Raw genomic sequence first — 22,644 nt, 5'->3', positions numbered from 1 at the left:
TTCTAACAGCTTTCAGGAAATGTGCAATTTGCCCCTGCTTTATCTCCCTGTTAAGAAAGAAATGGAGATAATTGGGGGAAGGGAGTTGGCAGCGTACAGCAAACCCAGCTCTTGAACCCAGAGAGGGGACAAACTGATGGGCAGGCAAGGCAGATGGTGGAGTCAGGGAATATATTCAGAAATGGATATGTATTAATGGCACATTCATGCTTACCGATGCCTATTTTGTGATAAAGTTAGGTTGTGAGGAATTCGTAATATATAGTTATGACCCTCAGTCTTTTCTTTCATTTCTCAAATCCATTCTCTTCTCACTCTTCTGTTACTGCCTTAGTTTACAGCTGCATCATTTCTCACTGAGCTTTCTCCTACAGCTCTCATCTGTAGTTTTCTGCAAACCTTCCACATGACTTCTGGATCCATCATTTCTATTCACTCTCACTCCTGCCAATGGAATCTTTCTAAATCACAAATCCAATCACATCCCTCACTTGCTTAATATCCTTCAACGGGCTCTCATAGCTTTCAGAATAAAATCCAATTTGCATGTCAATTATTTCTTCACACCTTCGCTCAGAACTGCTGTTTGCCCGTATGGCACCTATGAGTGAAAAAGATTTTAAGTTCACATATTATTCTTCAATAATAACAATTTTTAAAAATTCATGTGTAAAGTCAGTATAAAATCTTCCAAATAAATTATATAAATCATGTTTTAGCATAAAATTATACTGTTTAAAATTGTAATCAGAAGAATTGGGAATGCAGAGTCATGATGAAATAATAGTGTAAAAATAATAATCAGTTAAAAAAATCATGAAAATGCAATTCTTAAGACTATTATAATGCTTACTTACTCTGATGCTTAGTTTTTTTCCAGATAGTCACCAGATACTCTTGTGACATTGTAGACTTTAAGTGGTTCTAATACATTTTAATTTGAAAGGCTACATTCTCACTGGCAATGGCTACTAGAAAAGAAAAATCTTCTGAGAGCTCCAAAGTATTTGAAACTGTGTTAAGTAAATTATTGCTGTAAATATATTGCAATAATTCAACAAGATTCATACTAGATTTTTAGAAAATAACCTAGGGTTTTCAGATACTCATACATCACTGAACCATTGCTATCATATTTCATACCATGCTTATCATTTCCTTTGAGTATATATTATTAGAGAGTTGCTGTGTTCAAGCTGTCATTCTTCAAGCAAGAACCAAGGCATCACGTGGGAGCCTGTTGGAAATGCAGAATCCCAGGCTCCACCTCAGATTTGCTAAGTCAAAAACTTCTTTATAATAAGATCCTCCAGGTGCTTCATGGACACATTAAATTTTGAGAAGCACTGAACTAGAGAAACCATAATATTTCAGTGTTGCTAGCTTTACTCTTTTTCTTTGAAGAATAAAAAAGCTTATTGAGGTTTAATTGATATATGTGAGACTACACATTTTTTAAGTGTATAAACTGATGAGCTGTGACATATGTATACACCCAGGAAACCATCTTTTAAAGATAATAGTGGGGAGCAGATGTGGTTCAAGCAGTTTGGTGTCTGCCTCCCACATGGGAGGTCCCAGTTTCGGTTCCCAGTGGCTCCTAGAGAAGACGAGCAGATGAAATGAGCTGATGCAATGAACAGATGCAACAAGTTTACACAACAAGCAGGTATAATGAGCAGACAAATGAGTAGACAGGACAAGCAGAGAGCGGCTGTGGCTCAAGCAGTTGGGCACCCACCTCCCACATGGGAGGTCCTGGGTTCGATTGCCAGTGCTTCCTAAAGAAGACAAGCAAACACGATAAACAGACACAGCAAGCAGACAACAAGCACAGGCAACAAGCTCAAACAGCAAGCAGAAACAACAAGCAGACAGATGAGAAAGCCATCTCGGGGAGGGATAAAGATAATAGTGTTATACTTAATGTAGAAACAAAGAGATTAAATTTGTTAGTGTTGGATCAGAGATGATTTGATTTTGTACTTTGCAGTCAAAATGATATTTCTCACTCTTTCTTTAGGATTTCTACACTGGAGAAATCGCTGTCAATATCAGGAAGCTTTGTATTTGTTTATTCTTATCAATGAAGAACATATACTTTTGTTAACATCATCGCATAATATATCTTCATAGAATTTCTTAATTCCTTTAATGCTTCTAAGGATGTTATATACAGTGAATTTAGTCCTGCAATATATTTGACTTAAAATATCATGCAAATTAGTCCTAAGAAAATAAATTTAAAGTGGGTATTTTCAAATTTATACCTACAGCTCAAGTTCTAGAATCTACATCTTTATTAATAATGTCTATAACTTTGCAAGAGAATTGCATACTGTGTATAATTGAATGTTTAGTGACATGATAGTATCATTTCAGCTTTCCGGTAGGGAATTGACAGTAGTTTCAAATTTGAATTTAGCAAGTGTGTTTTTTACATTTCAATGTGTTATTAAACCAAAGAGTAGTTATATAATTACTGGATGATATAAAGAAATTCTGTGTGCCAGAAGACATTCTTTTGCCGCTTCATTCATTAAAAAGTTTAAAGAATGTATAGAACAAGGAATATAGGATGCCATAGAATGTTTTTTGAGTAGCTTCTTTTGCAATAAGTTATGTTTACCACAAATATATACGGCATTGTCATATCCCTGATCTCTCAACTTATATTTAAATTTTTTAAAGAAGTTGTACCTTTACTGAAAAATCCTGCAAAAATGCAAGTTCCTAGATATTCTTTTTAATACATACCATTTTCCATATTATTAATACTTTGCATTAGTGTGATATTTTTGTTACAATTGATGAAACAATATTATAACTATACTATTAACTACAGCCCACAGTTTATATTAGGGTTGACAGTTTGTGTTGTAAAATCCTATGGTTTTTTAATTGATTTATTTCTAGTAACATATAAACAACCCCAAATTTTCCCCCTTTAACCACATTCAAATATATAATTCAGTGGTGGAAATTATATTGGCAATGCTGTGCTACCATCCCCACCATCTATTACCAAAACTTCTACCTCATGCCATACAGAAACTCTACCAAATAAGTATTATTAGTAACTCCCTATTACCTTCTCCCACCCCAGCTCTTGGTAACCTGTATTCTAGTTTCTGAATCTATTAGTTTGCTTATTCTAATTAGCTCTTATCAATGAGATCATACAATATTTGTCCATTTCTGTCTGGGCTTATTTCACTCAATGTGATGTCTTCAAGATTCATCCTTGTGGTCGTGGGTATCAGAATTTCAGTCCCTTTTACCACAGAATAATATTACATGCGACAGTTTGCTCGGTCGGTAGAGGTGGGGTCTGGCTGCGGACGAGGGGTCGGTCCCACTTGGGACGAGGGGTCGGTCCCGCTTGGGACGAGGGGTCGGTCTGGCAGCAGACGAGGGGTCGGTCTCACAGGGGTTGCGCAGTTCGGCTGACGGGGTCGCCCAGCGAAGCCGGCGACGAGGGGGTCGCCCGGAGAAGCAGGCAACGAACTGGGGACAAGGGAGGCCAGGCCCTTGTCGGGGGCTCTCAGGACTGGAAGGCGCACAGCAGAAGAACTATCGCGGAGACAAGGTAAACACGCAAGTCCACTTTATTGAGGGAGAGGCAACAGTTTTATAGGGGCTGGGGAAGGCTGATTGGTCGAAGCCACACCCTGTTCTGATTGGTTGCCGGAGAAAGGTCAGTGGGAGGTACTGGACGGGGGAGGGGTGGTGGTTAGGGATTGGCTGTTGCTGTTGCTGGGGGAAGTGGCAGGGTTTAGTGATTGGTGGCTGCTGTTGCTGGGGTAGAGGGCAGACTGGAGTTTCCTGCCCACGCCTGGCTGTTGCTGCTGTCAGGGGGAGGGAAAAGGGCAGACTGGATTTTTCCGCCCACGCCTGGCTGTTGCTGCTGTCGGGGGAGGGGAAAAGGGCAGACTGGAATTTTCCGCCCTGCGCCTGCACAGGGAGAAAGAAGAAGAAGGGTGCCGCCCCACAAGGCATCGTGTGGCGCCATCCGGGAGGAGGGGCGGCCGTGGAAGCATGGCTGCCGAGAAGGGGAGACCCGAGGGCACTCTGCACCCATGCCGAGCTCCCTTCAGGGGTGGTGGTGGGCCCGACCAACCACCCTATTATGGGGGCAGTGGTTTGGAATAGGCCTACTGCGGCCGCTGCCCCCCTCCAGGCCAGCAAACCACACTTCAGCCCGAGGGGTGGCCGCAATTACATTGTATGTATATTCCATATTTTGTTTATTTATTCATTCTTTATGGACACTTAGGTGTCTTTCATATATTGGCAACTTTGAAAAATGCCAATTAAACATCAGTGTGCAAATATCTGTTCCAATCTCTGCTTTCAATTCTTTTGGGTGAATATATAAATGTGGGGTTGCCAGGTTAATAACTCTATACTTAAATTTCTGAAAACCACCAAACTGTTTTCTGCAGTGGTTGAAGCATTTTGCATTCTCACCAACAATGATTGAGTGTTCCTATGTCTCCACATCCTATGCAACATTTATTTTCTTTCTTTTTTTTTTTAACAGTAGCCATTCTAGTAGGTATGAAATGGTATCACATTGTGGTTTTTATTTGACTTCCCTAATTACTAATGATACTGATGAATATGTTTTCATGCACTTGGCCATTTGTGTATCTTCTTTGGAGGAATATTTATTCAAGTCTTTTGCCCATTATTTTCCATTTAAAAATATATTATTTATACATATGTTACAAGTTCCTCGATAAATTCAAGATAATACCTACAACAACAAAAATCTGCTTTGGTCAGTGGTTACACTCCACCCCTCACCTCCTATTTTTGTTCATTCCTCAATCTTGAGGGCTTTGGGACCAGGTCTGCTTGAGGTTGAGAAGGGATATTGATATTATGGGGCAGAGGAATGGAATTATTTTGCTTGCAGTTATAGATACTCCTTGTTTTGTGGGCTGGGACTTGTCCATCCTCATTGTTTTGTTAGTTGAATAGGGTAGTCCTAAAGAACTGGAGATAGGAATTGACCACATATCTGCTGGGTTTCAGGGCGCAACTGGTGTATGAACAATTGGAAGACTTTAAGTCTCTGAGAAATATACTTATAACAGGTAAATTGAGAATTATATGTTCAGATAAAAGGAGTAGAAGAATCATGATTAGGGGATGTATAAATGGGTATGGCTATGTTATTTTGGGGAAGTATATTTACATACATTCCCAGATAGGGCCCACTGAGTGGGTGTTAATTTCATGAGGCCCTATAGCTTGCCTATGGTGTCTGGACATATGAGGACCCTCAGGAGCACTTTTGTTTGAGGTTTTGTTTATTTGGCAGTTTGTGAATTATGGCTGCAATCTGAGTAAGTATAATCTCTGGAATTTTTGCCCATTTTTAAATTGGGTTGTTTGACCTTTTGTTGTTGAATATAAAATTTCTTTATATATTCTGGGTATTAAACCTTTATCAAATATGTGGTTTCCAAACATTTTCTTCCAGTCTGTAAGTTTTTTTTTTTTACTTTCATGATGAAGGTCTTTGATGAATGAAAGTTTTTAATTTTGATGAAGTCTCATCTATCTATTTTTTCTTCTGTTGTTTGTGCTTTTGGTGTAAAATCTAAGAAACCATTGCCTAACACAAGTTCCTGTGGATACTTCCTTATGTTTCCTTCTACGAGTTTTATTGTTCTGGTTTTTATAATTAGGTCTTTGATCCATCTTGAGTTTCCTTTTGTAAATGGTGTGAGGTAGGGGTCCTCCTTCATTTTTTTGCATATGGATATCCATTTTCCCCACCACTATTTTTTCAAGAGACCATTATTTTTCAATTATGTGGACTTGGCACCCTTGTTCAAAATCAATTGGACATAGATGTAAGTGATGATTTCTGGACTCTAAATTTGATTCCATTGATCCATATATCTCTTCTTGTGCCAAGATCATGCTGTTTTAACTATAGTAACATTGTAAAAAGTTTTAAATTTGGGATGTATGAGTCCTCTAGCTTCAGACTTTAATATGGCTTGGCTATTAAGGGCCCCTCATCCTTTCATCAAATTTGATGATTGGCTTTTCCATTTCTGCAAAGAAGGCTATGGAATTTTGATTAGGATTGTGATGAATCTGTAATTGCTTTGGTTAGAATTAACATCTTAATAATATATAGTGTTGTAATCCATGAATATGGAATGTCCTTCTATTTAATTACAACTTCTTTCATTTCTTTTAGAAATGTTTTGTAGTTTTAGATATATAAATCCTTTATATACTTGGATAAATTTATTCTAAATATTTTATTATTTTAGTTGCTATTGTACATGGAATCTTTTTTCTTAATTTCCTCTTTAGATTGTTAATTTCTAGTATATAGAAAGACTACAGACTTTTGCATCATGTAAATCTACCCCACCACTTTATCGAATTTGTTTCTTAGCTCTAGTAGCTTTCTTGTGGATTTTTCAGTATTTTCTTTTTATAGGATCAAGTCATCTGAAAATAAGAAAAATTTTACTTCTTATTTTCCAATTTGGATGCATTTATTTTTCTTACTTAGGTATTGCTCTGACAATAACTTTTAGTACAATATTGAATAATAGTGATGATAATGGGCATCTTTGTCTTGTTCCTGATCTCAGCAGGAAAGCTTTCAATCTTTCATCACTGAGTATTACATTAGTTGTAGTTTTCTCATATATGCCCTATAGAAGTTTGATGTTATTTATGAATTCCAAAAAAGATATTAGTTATGTTTGTAAACTGGTCTGCTTCTCTGGGTGTGATACGCTTTGATTGAATAAAATTCAAAGGTTTTACATTTACTCGATTAAATCAAGATTAGGGCTTTGATTCAACCATATCAGTAGGGTGTCACTCAGTTTAAGTCCCTGCCCCCATGGTGGGCTATATAAACAGATACTCACTCAAGAAGGGACACAGGAGAAGGCACGGGAAGAAAGAGAGTTCCATAGACACAGAAGAGGAGAGACCTTCGTCATTTCGTGCCTGTCATGTGACAGAAAAGAAAAGGCCCAAACAACTAAAACCCCAGGAAGAACTGAGTCATTTGCTTGACAGTTTGCAGCTGAAGAAACCAGAGCAGCTGAGAAGGCCCAGAAAGAAACAAGTCCTCCAGCCAACAGGTGAGATCCGAAGAAGCTGGGTCCATAGAGCCTTAAGAGGAAAAGGAAGGTGAACCCTGCAAAGATTGGCAATCATCTTGCTTCAACACATGGCAATAGACTTTGGTAAGAAAATGCTTCTTATGATATCTTAAGTTGGAATCTTTTGGGCCTTGTAACTATAAGCTTTTACCCCAAATAAATACCCTTTATAAAAACCAACAGATTTCTGGTACTTTGCATCAGCACCCCTTTGGCTGACTAATACATACCCTTTATCATGTTGAGGGATTTTCCATATATTCCTAGCTTTCTGAGTGTTGTTAGCAAGAAGGAGTGCCACAACTATGTGATTATACCAAATACCATTGATTATACACTGTTGATGAATTGTATATTTTATTCATATATATCATTAAAATTGATTTATTTTAAAAAACAACAAAAGAGAAGAGGTGCTGGGTTTTGTCAGATATCTTTTCAGCATCACTCGAGATTTTCATGTGATTTTTCCTTCATCTGTTAATGTGGTATATCACATTAATTGATTTCCTTGTGTTGAACCACCCTTGCTTTTCTGAGATATATGTCTCACATAATCATGGTATATAATTCTTTTAATGTGCTGTTGGATTCAGTGTGGTTGTATTTTACTGAGGCATTTTTGGATCTATATTCATAAAGGATATTGGTCTATAATTTTCTTTTCTTGTGTTATCTTTATTTAGCTTTGTTATTGGGTTGATGTTGGCCTTGTAGAATTATGTTAGGAAGTATTCCTTCTTCAATTTTTTGGTAGAGTTTGAGCAGGATTGCAGTTAACTCATCATGGAATGTTTGGTAAAATTTATCTGTGAAGCCATCTTGTCCTAAGGTTTTCTTTGTTGGGAAGCTTTTGATAACTCATTCAATCTCTTTCTGTTGGTCTGTTGATATCTCTTTTTTTTTTTTTTAATTTGTTTTTTAATATTGTCTTTTTTAAAAGATGAATAGATCACACAAAATGTTACGATAAAAAACACAAGGTTCCCATATACCCCACTCCCCACCCTCCCCACCACGCGCCCGTCCTACATCAACATCTCCTTTCATCAGTAACGCACATTCATTGCAATCATTGCATTTGGTGAACACGCCCTGGAGCACTGCCACACTGCAATGACCAGAGTTTACATTGTAGTTCGCACTCACCCCCAGTCTGCCCAGAGGATTATGGTAGGATATACAGTGTCCTGCATCTGTCCCTGCAATATCATTCAGGACAACTCCAAGTCCAGCAAATGCCCATATCACAGCACTTCCTCCCTCTCCCTGTCCTCAGCAACTCCTGTGGCCACCGTCTCACATCAATGATACAATCATGTCCATTGTTAGAGTCACAACAGCTCTATAGTAGAATACCAGCAAGTCCACTCCAATCCATATTATATTCCTCCATCCTGTGAACCCTAGGATGGTGATGTCCACTCCACCTCTACATCAAGAGGGGGCTTAGTTCCCACACAGGTGATGGATGTAGTTCTCCTGCTTGTAGTTGTAGACACTCCTGGCTCCCTGCTGTGGTGGTTGACCATTCTCACCTCCCTGTCAGCTGACCTGGGTATATCCAACGAACTGGAGAGTAGGTATTGCAACTCTGCTGAGGCTCAGAGCCCAGCTGGCACATGAACAGTCCAGAAATTCAAGTCTCCTGAGCATACACCAACCCCAGCACCAATCACAGGTTCAGTAAAAGTGACAGAAGAGGCATGTGTAGAGAGGTCACATCTGAGTCAAACTCCATTACACTCAGGAACACAAATTCCAAAGTAGGACCCCCTGGCAAGGCACCGAATTCCAGAGCCATCTGTCATGACTGTAGAACCTGTGTGTCTCTGTAGCCCTCAGGAGCACCACTTCCTGGGCTTGTATCCACCTTGGTTGTCTCTGGAATCCTTCCAAGACATGTGTAAGCATGACCCCTCTGATGACTTCCCGACTAATTTTGAAGTCTCTTAGCCATATAAACTCATCCATCTTTACCATATCGCCCTTTTATTCAAGGTCTTTTCCCAGTTGCATCACCAGCTAGTGATGATAGTAATTCCCTCCGCACCAGAGAGGCTCATCCCCGGGAGTCATGTCCCACACTGGGGGAAGGTAATGAATTTACATGCTGAGTTTGGCTTAGAGAGTGGCCACATCTGAGCAACATGGAGGTTCTCAGGAGGCAACTCTTAGGCACTCTGCAGCTCTAGGCCTAGTTGAAATCTAAAGCACACAGGCTCATAAGCATAATTATCAGTATCAAGGGTCCATCATTGGATCCTATTTCTTTTTGAGCCAGTGTAGATAATTTGTGTGTTTCTAGTAATGTGTTCATTTCATTTGGTTATCTCATTTGTTGGTGAACTGTTGCTCGTAGTATCTATTTATATATTTTTTATTTCTGTAGAGTTGGCAGTAATGTCCTCTCTTTCATTTCTGATTTTAGTTACTTGTGATCACTCTCTTTTTTTTTTCTCTTCAGTCTAGCCCAATAAAGCTTGCTCTTCTTTTTCTAAATCTTGCAGTTGTGAAGTTAGGTCCCTGATTTGAGCTTTCTTCTTTTTATTCCATGTAAGCATTTGAGCTTAAATTTCCTTCTCAGGACACCCTTTTACTATCCCATAAGTTTTGGTATGTTATGTTTTCATGTTTGTTTACCTAAAAGATATTTCATAATTTCCCTTGTGATTTCTTCTTTGACCAATTGGTTGTTTATTTTACATGTATTTGTGAATTTTCTAGTTCTCCCTCTGTTATTGGTTTCCAGCTTCATTCCATTGTGGTCAGAGAAAATATATGGGATGATTTCAATATTTTTTAATTTATTGAGACTTGTTTGTGACCAATATATGGTTTAGCCTGGAGAATGATCCATGTGTACTGGGAAAGAATATATATTCTCCAGCTGTTGGATGAAGTATTCTATATATGTTTGCTAGTTGTAGTTGGTTTCTAATATTGTTCTAGTCTTCTGATCATCTGTCTAGATGCCTATCCAGTATTGAAAGTGGTGCATTGAAATCTGCTACTATTAATGTAAAACATCTATTTCTTCCTTCAGATCTATTAATATTTGCTTCATATATTTTAGGACCCTACCATTAGGGGTATATATATATTTATAATTGCTATGTCTTCTTCTTCAACTGGCCCCTTTATCAGCTTATAGCGACCTCTTTATGCCTTTAACAATTTTTTACTTTAAGTCTATTTTTTAAAGATTTATTTTTTTTATTTCTCCACCCTCCCCCATTGTTTCCACTCACCATTTTCTCTCTGTATCTGTTCATTATGTGCTCATCTTCTTTTTTAAGAGGCACCAGGAACCAAACCTGGGACCATCCATGTGGGAGGGAGGCGCCTAATCACTTGAGCCACCTCTGCTTCTACTTGTTCTATCTCATTGTGTTTCCTCATTGTGTCTCTTCATTGCATCCTCATTGCATCAGCTCATTGCACCAGCCTGTCATGTCTGCTTGCTGTCTTGCTCATCTTCTTTCAGAGGCACCAGGAACTGAATGCAGGACCTCACATGTGGTAGGTGGATGCCCAACTGCTTGAGCCATATCCACTTCCCTTTAAGTCTATTTTATCTGAGAGTATAACTACCCCAGCTCTCTTTGCATTTTTCCCATAAGTTTTCAAACTAATTGTGTCTTTGTATTTAAGGTGAGTCTGTAAACAGCATATAGTTGGTTAATACTTTTTTATCCATTCTGCCAATCTCTGCCTTTTGACTGGAGAATATAATTCATGTACATTTAAAGTAACTACTGATAATACAGGACTTTCTTCTGTCATTTTGCTATTCTGTCTTTGTAAGTCTTGTCCTCTTTTTTCCTTCAATACTTCCATTATGCCTACTTTAATATTAGTTTGATTTTTAGTGTGCCATTTTGAGTTCCTTTTCATTTCCTTCTCTATGTAATTTTTATATATTTTATTTGTCATTACCATGGGACTAAAATTAACATCCTAAATCTATGAAATTACTTTGATTCTATACCAACTTAACTTCAATAGCATACATTTTTCCTATACTCTTTTGTCCCCCTACCTTTATGTTGTACTTTTTGCAAATTATATCTTTGTGCATTGTATGTCCAAATCCTTGGATTCATCATAACTTCTTATGCATATACATTTAAAACCTGTAAGAAGCAAAATAAGTGGGGCTTCATACTAAAAGACAGTACAATAATACTGGTATTTACATTACCCATTTAGTTACCTATACCAGATGTCTTTATTTCTTTTTGTTGCTCTGACCCACTGTCTTGTGTTCCATTCTTTCCTTTAAGTCTGAAGAACTCCCTTTAGCACTGCTTGTAGGGCAAATGTAAAGGTGATGAATTTCCTCAGCCTTGGTTTATCTGCAAATGTCTTAATCTCAACCTCATTTGATCTTTGTTTGTTTGTTTTAAAGTAGCAGGGCAGGGGATTAAACCCCTGGTCCTCATATGTGCGAAGCCATGGTACTCAACCACTGAGCCACATTGGCTTCCCTGAGTTGATATTTTTGGTTAGTTTGCTTGTTGTTTGTTTGTTTTTCTTTTTCAGGAGGCACTGAGGACCAATCTGGGACCTCCCTTGTGGGAAGCAGGTGCTTAACTGCTTGAGCCACATCCATTCCCCCTCCCTAATTCTTGAAAGTATGCCTTGCTGGATATAAAATTCTTGACTGGTAATTGTTCCTTTCAGTACTTTAAATATTTCACCCCACTAAATTTGTTGTGTTTTTATTTTTCTGTTTGTTTTGTTTTACTATCTGGCTAGAATTTTATTTCAGAAATAAGCATCCTATATAATTTAAGATGATTAAAATAGTTATTTCTGGATTACTGTAATAAATATTTGTCAAGAATAGCAATCATCTCAGTAATTGCTATTTCATTCATTAAAGGCTTCCAAAAATAACTCCTCAGTATCAAAAATTTTTCAAATGTCACAAGAAAGTTAAATAATGGGTCTATGCTGGAGAAGAAAATTTTGCTAGGAGAAACCTAAGGCAGCAGTTTTCCCATTCCAATTTTTATTGATATTGTTGATAAAAACAGAACTAGTTTTACCTTTCTTTTTAGTTCTTACTCTGTGAGGAAACACAAGAAATCAATAGTCTTAGGAAAAAACTATTTCCATGTTCTCAAGTGTGCCACAAACAGGCTTTTTTTAAAAAAAGATTTGGTTTATTTATTTATTCCGCCCAACTTGTTTGTGTTTACTGTTGGCTCTCTGTGTCCATTCACTGTGTGCTAGTCTTCTCTTTAGGAGGCACCGGGAACTGAACCTGGGACCTCCCATGAGGAAAGAGGCACTCAATCACCTGAGCTACCTCAGCTCCTTGTTTTTTTGTCTCTCATTGTCTTTCCTCTTTTGTGTCTCTTTCAATGCATCATCTTGTCAGCTTGCTGCGCGTGCCTACCATACCAGCTCACCTCCTCCAGGAGGCACTGGGAAGCGAACCCATGACCTCCCATGTGGTAGGCAGAAGCCCAATCACTTGAGCCACATCCGCTTCCCAGACTTTTCTCTTAAAGACTTCAAATCTTGAAGAGATGAGAAAGGTAAGCATGTATTTTATTACACACTTCAATAAACAGGCAAAAAAATAACAATTATGAAAACAGTATTGTATACATTCATATGCAACAAACTTCATGTGTTGAATATTTTATCTTGATAATAATTTTAAGAATTTTTTTTGTATTTTTTTAAAGATTTATTTTTATTGATTTCTCTCCTCTTCCCCCCCTCCGCCACAGTTGTCTGTTCTCTGTGTCCATTTGTTGCATGTTCTTGTTTTTGTCCGCTTCTGTTGTTGTCAGTGGCACAGGAATCTGTGTTTCTTTTTGTTGTGTCATCTTGCTAAATCAACTCTCTGTATGTGCAGCGCCATTCTTGGGCAGGCTGCACTTTCTTTCACACTGGGTGGCTCTCCTTACGGGGTGCACTCCTTGTGTGTGGGGCTCCCCTGCGTGGTACAGCACTCCTTGAGCGCATCAGCACTGCACGTGGCCCATCTTCAGCTCAAGGAGGCCCGGGGTTTGAACCGCTGACCTCCCATGTGGTAGACGGATGCTCTATCCACTGGGCCAAGTCCACTTCCCAAAACAAAATATTTTGTTCTAGAAGTCCAAAAGTAAAACTTTATACTATATGTTATATACTATATATATATATATATATGTATGTATGTATGTTATACTAGGATTCTCCATGGCTAACATTCTGGACTACTGGAACAATAAAAGGCCAGAAGTGACCACCCTGGGGTGTCCCATGTTGATAAACTTCTCACTGGGCATACACATGGCCACAGTGGAGGGGCCACCCACAATGCCGATTGTGTACCAAGCAGCTATAATGAGAAGAAGGCCCCCTAATAGTGCCAGAGGAGCCCCCACTGCACCCATTACACCAGAATGTAACAAACAAACAAATGTTTTGGGCTAAGGCTCTGATCATAGGGTATTGTTGTACCAGCTCTGCAGCTGATTTAAATCTAGCCAGTCTAATTCCAAAGTTTCCTGTTCCAGTAGGATACTGGAAACCCCTGGAGTAGGTGATTTCTTAGGCTTTCTCATCAGTCACCTGTCTCATCACTTTCTTTACATCTCCTCTTCTGCCTCTTATCTTTTGGATATATTTGGAAAGGACTTACTCTTATTCATGATATTTTCACTCAGTCATTTATCTATGTCAGACGTTGCAATTCCCTTTAAGGGCCTTGCCCTTTAAAACATAACTATCAAAAAGACAGAGAGTCTAATTATCATTTTTGGTGACTTCAGCATCCAAGAGGAAAATTCATCTAACACCTTAAGCTCTCAATTCCTTGATCATGCCTTACTAATGATCTTTTCCTTCTATCTCATGATAGTTATCAATTTATTGCCTCTCAGCCTCAAATTTACACTGTGAAGCTTTTTCAGTAGAGGGCGCTGGAGGGATGTGGCAGGAGAAAAGGACTTCTCTTTGTGGCTCGGATTACTGTAATCTTGCTACACAGTTGGCCAGTGGGATGGGTTGGTGAAGACTTTCAGTAGGGTTTTGTCCTAATCTCTCACCCAGAGCATGCAGTCCCATAGTCCGGAGACTACCTTCCCATGGCCTTCTTAATGTAAACATCGAACATTCCAAGTCTAACCCCACAGAGGGCTCCTACTCCTTCTATATTCCTGCCTACCAGTTGCAACTCAATTGCACTCCAGAAGTTTATTGCTTGCATTCCTAGTGACTACTGACCAGCTGTGGTCTAGACAATCCAGAAAACTTCCCGGTCATCCAACAAAGTCTCAATCCCAGTCTTGAAGAAGGGTCCCCCTTCCAAGTTTGTCATTTCTTGGTTATTCTCCCTCAGCCTTAGGGTACCCTTTAGAGTTCTCTTTACACCTTTGTAGTTGCTCTCCTCTCATTGCCTAATAATTCTTAATATTAAATTTCCCATTTAAATTACTTTGTGGTTTCAGTCTTCTGACTGGGACCAGTCTGATAAACACCCTGTCTCACCACCCATTTCCATGGTCATAACCTTGACCTTATCATTACTGATTCATCAAAAATTTTGACTCCAAACCTCCCAATCTGTGATCACCACTATCCTTTCAGCTCATCTACTCTACTACTTCCACGCCAGCAGTTCATCAACTGCACGAAGACATCCATTTCTTCTCTAACACTCACAATCATCATGTTCTCATAGTCTTCCTTTGCAAGCCTAAATTCAATGCTCCATTATTATACTTACTCCATTACAAAATCCTTGAACTCTTTCTCCATTATGCTTAATTGCATGAGCTTATTAAACCTAATTATGTGCCTATGTGCCTACTGCACTAAGCATCTAGATGTTGATGGAGATAGAAGACAGTGCTATCTATCTTTAAATTCTCCATTATGAATCTCAAATAATGTATAGTCAATACTAGTTTATATTCTACTAGTATTTTCACTTTCTCAAGGTCTAAAACAATGATTTTACAATTTTTCCTTTCTCCCACTCCTACCTCCACCTCTACACCACCATTCCCATGAGTCCTCACCTTCACTTTCAGCTATTGAATTTGACTTACATATTAGTAAAATTATAGAAATAATTCGAAAGAAATTACCTTCATCTCTCTGCCACCAGCTGTATCAGCCTATCTGGATGTCTATGTAAATTTCTGCTTTCAATTATGTAATAATGAATGAAGTATCCCTGCTCTTATCAAAAGACTATTTATATTCTAAATCCCACTTGTAGCCACATTAAGGAGCTTAGTAATTATTTCTTTTTCCTGTATCATGGTTTTGGTTTTTTTCTTTTGCCCTATTGTTTAGAAGAAGTTACAGGTGTATCTCATCCTCAAGGGGAGGGATTATACAAGGGCCTGGGCCAATGGGGTTCATGTTAGAATTCTGCCTACCACACTTTTAAAACAAGTTCCTAAGTAAGACCTTTGCACTGTTTTCTGTTTGGAATGCTCTTTCTCTGATCTTCATAAGGCTTTTCTTTTTGACATTCAGACTTCAGCAAAAATACTACATCCTCAGGTAACTGTCCTGACCACCCAATCTAAACCTGTCACTTCCTAACACAATACCATCTTTCAATTTTCTGCATAGCACTTATCCCTATATTTTTATTTTTCATAAACTTTAGATTATATCCCCTACAACCACCAAACATGGAAGCTCCATTGGAATATGGGGGCATAACCTCTTAATAAATAGTTATTGAATTAATGAATGGATACACTCCATTTTTTCTCTGTTATGTTGTATCCCATACTCTGTAACAATGAGGATAGTCCTGTCTACCTGCTTGAATAAGGATAAAGGTGAAGAAGAAAAAGGAAATATTGGGGTGAGGGGAGTTTGGTTATAGTTCAAAAATGCTTCCCCACACACAAATAGCAAGTGTAGAATTTGTTGCAAAAACCAATTTCCCTCAAGCTAGCAGGAACATTGTTAGGGTTTATTTGGAATGGCCAGAGAATTCTCACCTTTTGAGAAAATTCCAAAGAGATACTACAAGTTGTCAAATTTTTTATCTTATTAATTAACAATTAAGCATCAACCAGAAAAATTACAACCTATGATGATTAATTTTGAGTTTTAGTGAACAAAGCTTCATTAGTCAAATTTTGAATTTCAGTGGCCTATGTCAGATTTTTTCTTTGTATGCAACGTTTTAAATTTAAATATCCTTAAAAGAGTAGAGATCATAAATGTATACAGCTTGATGAATTATCACAATGGGAGAACCTCTACTCAGTTCAAGAAATGGAACATTACTAGCCCCAAGAGCGGCTTATTCCCTTTTCCAGTCACTAGGTCTCCACCATGATAAAGACTATCCTGATTTCTAACAATATAGATTAGTTTTGCTTGTTTTCTGACATTTGTATGAATGGGATCATACAATATGAATTATTTTGTGGTTATGTTCTTTGAGTCAGCATTGTTTGTGAGACTTCTACATACTGCCGTATACAGCAACAATTCATTCATTTTTGTTTCTGTATGGTAATCTATTGAATTAATATACCACAATTTTCTTAATCCACTGTGTTTGTGGACATTTGGGTAATTCCTGGTGTTTGACTATCATGAAAAAATGCTGGTCTGAACACTTTCGTCCATGTTTTTTGATCAATGTATGTATGCATTTCTATTATGTGTATACTCTATGGGTAGAATTGCTGGTTCTTAAGGAATGTGCTCTTCAGAATTAGTAGATACTGCCAACACATTTTCAAAGTGGTTAGTCCTATTTATAGGCTCATTTATCAATATATGAGCATTCTAGTTGCTCCGTTGCTTGTCTACACTTGATATTACCAATCTTTCCAATATTAGTCATTCTAGTGAGTGTATAGTAAATCACATTGTGATTTTAATTTGTGTTAAATTTGTAATAAATAATGAACCATTTGGAGATCTTCTTTGTGAAGTGCTAATTTGTCTTTTGTCTGTTGTCTTATTGAATTGCTCTTTTTCTTATTTATTTGTAGTAGTTATTTATGTAGGCTGGACATGAGTCCTTATCAATTATGTGTATTGCAAACAACTTCTTCCATTCTGACTTTTCTTTTCATTCTAGCAATAATAATTTTGTTAGACAAATTTCCTAATTTTAATGTAGTGTAAATTATCAATCTTACTTATCAATCTTTTCTTCTATGGTTAGCACTTCTTGAATCCTATAAAAGAAATCCATGCCTATTGCAAAGTCATGTAGATATTCTCCTATATTGTCTGCTAGGGGTTTCACATTCTACCTTTAATATTTAGATCTATGATCTATTTTGAATTAATTTTTGAGTATGGTGTGAGAGCATTTTCCATAAGGAAATCTACTACTGGATCCAGCACTATTTATCATAAAGACCATAATTTACCTTTCTCTATATTGTGCTATCTATATCATTATTTTAGTTTGCTAATGGCTGCCAATGCAATATAACATAAATGGATTGCCTTTTAGAATGGGAATTTATTAGATTGATAGATTGCAGTTCTGAGGCTGTGAAAATGTCCAAATCAAGGCATCAAAGAGACTGTTTCACTGAAAGTCAGCTGCTGGCAATCCTTGATTCCTGCCACATGGCAAAGCATAATGGCAGCTCTGCTAGTCTCTGCCTTCATATCTAAAGTTCACTTTCTCCCTGAGCTCAGCTGTGGGCGATCAGGCACATGGCAGAGCATATTAGCACATCAGCTCCTTTCTTCTGGCTTCTTTCTGTCTATGCAGCTTTTTTCCCGTGTCTGTGGCTTTTATTCCTCAGCTTATGAAAGATTCCAGTTAGAGGATTAAGACCCACCTGGGTCATGCCCTACTAAGAGAATTAATAAAAAGAAGGTTCCTTAACTGAATCTAATGAAAAGATCTCATCTATAATGGGTTTTTGAGCACAGGAATGGGTTTGCTTTAAGAACAGAATTTTCTGGGGTTCACAAAGAACTCAAACCAACACAATCATAAATCAATTTCTTTAGATCTCTCCTTTAACTTAATAGTTTTTGGGTAGAGGTGTCATACTTTTCTAGGGAATTCCGCAATCTTTTATTGACAGTGTTTTAAATGTAACATATCCTTTTTTCTTTGCCAGACTTTAAGTTTTTCTTTGTCTTCTGATTTTGGCATTTTACTATAATGTGCCTAATGTGGATTTCTGTTTACAAAGCTCCTTAGGGCTCATATCACTATTTAAATCTATTTCTTTATGTCTTTTGTCTATTTCAGAAAATTATCAACCTTTATCTCTTTATAGTACTTCTGCTCATTCTCTCCTCTATTACTGAGATGACAGTTACACGTGTTAGATTTTTTATCATTTTTCATATGTCTCTTGTACACTTATCTGCTCTTTACATTCTTTTATTTCTCTGTGCATCAGTCTGGATATCATCTCCTGACCTATTACCCAGTTTAATAAATCTCTCTTTAACTGTATCTAATCTGCTATTAAATCCTTCTATTGAGTTTTTAATTTCAATTGTTGCTTTTTCCAGATTCATAATGTTTTTATAATGTACAAATTCTCTTCTGAAATATTCACCTTTTCTTTTGATATCTTAAACACAGTAATTCAGTCATTTTAAAGTTTATGCTTGACATCTTCGATACCTGAATATTTTCATCAGTATTTTACTTTTGGATGCTTTTTTCTTGATTTCATCACATTTTAACTTTACTTTGTATATTGAATAATTGAAAATATAAACAATTAAAAAAGAAAAAGAAAGTACAGTTGAATGAAAAACAAACATTTCTCAATTAAATGTAATGATACAGATAAAAAATTTAAATCATATAATATGTTGCATAAAATATTTGATTCATAATAATGCAATTATATAATATTTGTCCTTTTGTGTCTGGCTTGCTTTACTTAACATAGTGTCCTCCAGGTTCATCCATTTTGTCACATGCTTTACAACTTCATTTCTTCTTACAGCTGCATAATATTCTATCATGTGAATACATCACAGTTTGTTTATCCATTCATTAGTTGGTGGACACCAGGGTTGTTTCCAATGTTCAGCAATCATGAATAATGCCAATATGAACACTGGTGTGCATATGTCCATTTGTGTCACTGCTCTCAGTTCTTCTGGGTATAAACCCAGTAGTGGTATTGCAAGGTCATGTGGAAAATTTTTATTTAACTTCTATAGGAACTACCAGACAGTCCTTCACAGTGGCTATACCATTCTGCATTCCTACCAAAAGTGAATCAATGTTCCTATCTCTCCACATCCTCTCCATCATTTGTAACTCTCTGTCTTTTTAATAGAGGTCATTCTGATAGGTATGAAATGATATCTCACTGTAGTTCTGATTTGCATTTCTCTAATCAATAGCGATGTTGAGCATTTTTTCATGTTTTTTTTTTTTCTGTCATTTGTATTTCTTCTTTGGGCAAATGTCTGTTCAACTCTTTTGTTCATTTTTTAATTGGGTCATTTGTCTTTTTACTGTTGAGTTGTAATATCTCTTTATATATCATGGATATTAAGCCCTTATTGGACATGTGATTTCCAAATATTTCTCCCATTGAGTCAGCTACCTTTCACCCATTTGACAAAGTTCTGTGAGGTTGAAAAGTGTTTAATTTTGAGGAGGTCCCATTTATCTTTTGTTTTGTTTTGTTGCACATGATTTGGCTATAAGGTTCAAGAAACCTCCACCTACTGTAAGGTTGTGAATATGTTTCCATACATTTTCTTCTACTAGTTTTATGGTCCTAGCTTTTATATTTAGATCTTTGATCCATTTTGAGTTGATTCTTGTATAGAGAGTGAGTTAGGTGTCCTTTTTCATTCTTTTGGTTATAGATATCCTGTTGTCCCAGCACCATTTGTTGAAGAGACTGGTTTGGCCCATTAATATGGACTTGGTAGGTTTGTCAAAAACCAGTTGACCATATAGGTGAGGGTTTATTTCTGGACTCTCAATTACATTCCACTGATTGATGTGTTTATCTTTATGTCAGTACCATGCTATTTTGACCACTGTAGCTTTGCTATATATGTTTCAAGGTCAGGCAGTGAAATCCCTCCCACATCGCTCTTCTTTTTCAGAATGCTTTTGGCTCTTCAGGTGTACTTTCCTTTCCAAATGAATTTGGCAACTGCCTTTTCTAATTCTGTAAATATGCTGTTGGAATTTTAATTGGTATTGCATTGAATCTATAAATCGGTTTGAGTAAGACTGACATCTTTATGATATTTAGTCTTCCAATCCATGAACATAGGATGTCTTCTTATTTGTTTATGTTGGCATTGATTTCTTTTAGGATTGTTTAGTAGTTTCAGCATACAGGTCCTGTACCTCTTTGGTTAAATTAATTCTTAGGTATTTGAGTCTTTTTGTTGCTATTGTAAATGGAATTTTCCCCCTAATTTCCCTCTCAGATTGTTCAGTACTAGTGTACAAAAACATTACTGATTTTTGTGTATTGATCTTGTTTCCCGACACTTTGCTGAACTCATTTATTAGCTCAAGTAGCTTTGTCATGGATACTTTAGGATTTTCTAAATACAGGATCATGACATCTGCAAATAATGAGAGGTTTCCTTCCTCTTTGCCTATTTGGATGCCTTTAATTTTTTTTCTTGTCTGATAACCCTAGCTAGAACTTCAGTTCCAACAGTGAATAACAATAGTGACAGTGGGCATTGTTCTCAATCTTAGAGCGAAAGCTTTCAACCTTTCCCCATTGAGTACGAGTTGGCTTTGGGCTTTTCTTATATGCCCTTTATCCTATCAAGGAATTTCCCTCCTACTCCTATCTTTTGAAGTGATTTTATCAAAAAAGGATATTGGAATTTGTTGAATGCCTTTTCTCCATCAATTGAGATGATCAAGTGTTTTTTTTTTTTTCTTTCAGTTTGTTAATGTGGTGTATTATGTTGATTGATTTTCTTATGTTGAACCAGCCTTGCATACCAGGAATAAATCCCACTTGATCATGATGTATCTACGTTCATTAGAGAGGTTGGTCTGTAATTTTCTTTTCCAGTAGTATCTTTATCTGGTTTTGGTATTAGGGTGATATTGGCTTCATAAAATTGTGTTGAGTAATTTTCCCTCTTCTTCAAATTTGGAAGAGTTTAAACAGGATTGGTGTTAATTCTTTTCAAAATGCATGGTAGAGTTCACCTGGTCCTGGATTTTTGCTGGGAGTTTTTTTTATGACAGATTCAATCCCTTTAGATGTGATTGGTTTGTTAAGTTCTTATATTTCTTATAGCATCAGTGTACACTGTTCATTCATTTCTAGAAATTTGTCCATTTCATCTAGGTTGTCTAGTTTATTGACATACAGTTTCTCATAATATCCTCTTATGGTCCTTTTTGTTTCTGTGGAGTCAGTCATAACTTTCCCCTTTCCTTTCTGATTGTATTTATTTGCATCTTCTCTCTTTTTTCTTTGTTAGTCTAAATAGGGGTTTGTCAATTTTATTGATATTCTCAAAGAATGAGCTTTTGGTTTGTTTTTGTTTTTTCTCTTTTGTTTTTGTTCTCAATGTCATGTATTTCTGCTCTAATCTTTATTATTTCTTTCCTTCCACTTGCTTTGGAATTGGTTTGCTCTTCTTTTTCTAGTTTCTCTAGTTGTTCAGTTATATCTTTGATTTTAGCTCTTTCTTCTTTTTTTTATTATAGGTATTTAGAGTGATAAATTTCCCTCTCAAGACTGCCTTCACTATATCCCATAGGTTTTGATAAGTTGTGTTCTCATTTTCATTTGTCTCAATATATTTTTGATTTCACTTGCAATTCTTCTTTGACCCACTGATTATTTAGAAATGTGTTGTTTAGCCTGTGTTTGCACACATTTGCAAATTTACCTCTTTCCCAACTATTATTGATTTCCAGTTTCATTACATTATGAACTGAGAAGGTGCTTTGCATAATTTCAATCTTTTTATATTTATTGAGAGCTGCATTTTCCTTAACGTGTGAACTATCCCGGAAAAAGATCCATGGGCACTTGAGAGGAATATATAACCTGCTGTGTTTGGATGCAGAGTTCTGTATATGTCTATTAGGTCTAAGTCATTTATCATATCATTCAAGCTCTCTATTTCCTTGTTGATCTTCTGTCTAGTTATTCTATCTAATGATGTAATAGGGTGGTGAAGTCTCCAACAATTGTTGTGGAGTTGTCTATTTCTCCCTTCAATTTTGCCAAGTTTCTCTCATATATTTTAGGGCACTCTGCTTAGGTACATAGATATTTATGACTGTTATGTCTTCCTGCTGGATTGTGCCTTTTATTAATATATGATGGCCCTCTGTATCTCTTACAACTTTTTCGCATTTAAAGTCTGTTTTGTCTGATATTAGTATAGCTACCCCTGCTCTTTTTTGGTTACTATATGCATGGAATATCTTTTCCCAACCTCTCACTTTCCTCCAGTTTGTATCCCTGGGTCTAAGGTGAATTTCTTGTAAGCAGCATATGGATGGCTCATGTTTGTTTGTTTTTTTAATCAATTATGTCAGCTT

Source organism: Dasypus novemcinctus, chromosome 1 (assembly GCF_030445035.2).
Source record: "Dasypus novemcinctus isolate mDasNov1 chromosome 1, mDasNov1.1.hap2, whole genome shotgun sequence".
NCBI classification, from domain to species: Eukaryota; Metazoa; Chordata; class Mammalia; order Cingulata; family Dasypodidae; genus Dasypus; species Dasypus novemcinctus.
The sequence above is the reverse complement of the archived record's forward strand: the minus strand, read 5'-3'. Positions refer to the sequence as shown.